This window comes from Paramormyrops kingsleyae, chromosome 5, assembly GCF_048594095.1.
Source record: "Paramormyrops kingsleyae isolate MSU_618 chromosome 5, PKINGS_0.4, whole genome shotgun sequence".
Lineage (NCBI taxonomy): Eukaryota > Metazoa > Chordata > Actinopteri > Osteoglossiformes > Mormyridae > Paramormyrops > Paramormyrops kingsleyae.
In genome coordinates this window covers 13241009-13243508 of record NC_132801.1, presented here as the reverse complement: position 1 = coordinate 13243508, position 2500 = coordinate 13241009, and positions in this window count along the sequence as shown.

Sequence of the window (2500 nt, the reverse complement as noted above, 5' to 3'; positions counted from 1 at the left end):
CGAGCCTTGTTGCGCCGCAACCAGAGGACGTATTTGGCGACGGCTAAAAACAAATTAAGAAAGGTGCTGGCGGGGTGAGACTTGGGAACACCAAACAGGAACACGACCTGCCACCCCGCCTCAGTAAAAACAGGCACGGGCCCCACCGCCCCGGCTATCCTGTCCACCACCTCCAGAGCCCACACAATAAAATCAGCTAACTGAGAACAGCCAAAGAACATGTGTGTAAGGCCCTCCTCCACATCCCGGCACACTGGGCAGAGCGGAGACGCAGCGAAGCCCAGTCTATGAAGCCACCTCATTGACCATAGGGCATTGTGCCGCTGTCTGAAGTCGAAAAGGGCCAAGGCAGGGTCCGCCGGGCAGACCAGCACGTTCCCCCACAACAGGTCAGGCCCCAGGGCGGGGAAGCGAGCGCTCCAAAAGGCCTGCGCCACCGGGGCAACAAAAGCGCGCTGCCTGTAGAGGCGGGCAAAGTCACGGGTGACACACGCCCCGAAAGGGACGAGCGACCCGGACAGCCGCCTCACGTACACCGCGGGGAAACGGGGGGCCACATCCCGGGGGCCGCCGGCCCGCTCGATGTCACGCACCCACTCCGCGGGAAGGGCAGCCCTCGCTGCCAGACACTGCCTGGCAACAGTGACCCTGGAGGCCCTCTCGGCCACAGCCTCAACCTGGTCATAGACGGCCGCGGGAGGCAGGAAGCCAGGGCGCACCTCATAGAAGAGGTCCCGCACCTGACGCACTCCAGCCTCCCACCAGTGCCGGAACTCAAGGGGCCGCCCCCCGGAGAGGACGCGCGGGTTGAGCAGCAGCGGCTGCCGGAGCAGAAGCTGCCGCCCCTCAGGCACCACGACAGTGTGCTCCTGGAACTCAGCCCACGCCAAGAGGAGGTGTGCGTAAAAGGAGGGGATGCCGCGCACCATGCCGGGCCGGAGGCGCATCCAGAGGACGTCCTCGGCCAGCTCCCACCCCGCACACTGTCCCAGCCGGAGCGAGAGCACCGCCTTCCACAGGGAGGGGCGACTCTCGTCCAGGAAGGCTTGCAACATCCGCACACGCAGGGCCTTCGACTGGACCAGAGGGTCCAGGAGGCCCAGGCCACCCTCGGCAGGGGGGCCAATCAAGGTAGCGTAAGCCACCAGGACTCTGCCCCCCCCCCAGAGGAAGCGCAGGACGGCCTTCCGCAGCCTGGCGTAATGTCCGTGGGGCATGTGAGTGACGCTCAGGTGAAACCACAGCACAGACAACACCATTGCGTTCAACAGGAACACCTTCTGCTGCAGCGAGAGGAGACGGCCCGACCATCCGGCCAGCCGCCGCTCCACACCACCCGTCAGATCATCCCACATCCTCCCCGTCGCATCGTCCGCGCACCTCCCGAGCAGAACGCCCAGGAGGCGCACGTCCCCCTCGGCCTCAGTCAGCCCCAGCTCGGCGGGCAGAGGCCCAGCCGAGCCGAGCCGCAGGTAGACCGACTTCTGCAGGTTGACCCTGGCCCCAGTGATGTCACAGTACCGCTGCATGCTGCGCAACGCAGCCCCCACGCTGGCCCCATCGGGCACGAGCAGGGTGGTGTCGTCAGCGTACTGGAAGACCGGCGGAGCGAAGCATGTCGGGCCGATGGGCACCCTAGCAATGCCACGAGAGGCGGCCACCAGGAGGCCGAGGGGCTCGACCGCCAAGGTGTACAAGGCGGCCGACAGGGGGCAGCCCTGCCGCACCGAACGCGTCATGTGGAAGGGCGCAGTGATGTAGCCGTTGCAGGCGACCGCGGTCATGGCGGAGGCGCACAAGAGGCGCGTCCAGGCCAGGAAGCCCGGGCCGAAGCCGAAGACCTCCAGTACACGCTGGAGGTAGGCGTGCTCGACCCTGTCAAATGCCTTGGCGAAGTCGAGCTTCACCAAGTAACCGGGCGAACCCGCCGTCTCCATGAAGCCCACCGCCGCCTGCACATCCCGGACGGTGTCCAGGATGGTGCGGCCCGTCACCCCGTACGTCTGGGTGGTGCGGATGAGGGACGGCAGCACCCGACTGAGCCGGGAGGCCAAGACCGAGGCCAACACCTTGTAATCAGTGTTGAGCATGGTGAGGGGCCTGTAATTAGCCAGCTCCCCCCTGTCTCCCGTGTGCTTAAAGAGCATCTTAATCAAACCCAGCCGGATGGTGCCGTGCATCTCACCGCGGGCGAGGACATCGCTATAAAGGGCCTGCAAGATGGGCACCAGCTCCCCCTTAAAGACCCTGTAAAAGTCTGCCGTGAGCCCGTCGGAGCCGGGACACTTTCGCGGCCGGAGCCGGTCAATAGCTGCCCCGATCTCATCACAGGACAAGGGGGCGTCACACAGGGCGACGCTCTCGGACGAAAGGCGCGCCTCAATCAGCCCCGTGAGGGGGGAGAGGGCGTCCAGATCGATGCGCTCGCTGGAGAACATAGCGGCCCAGTAGTCCCGCACGACGCGCAGGACACCGGGTGCGTCGGACACCAACTGGCCGT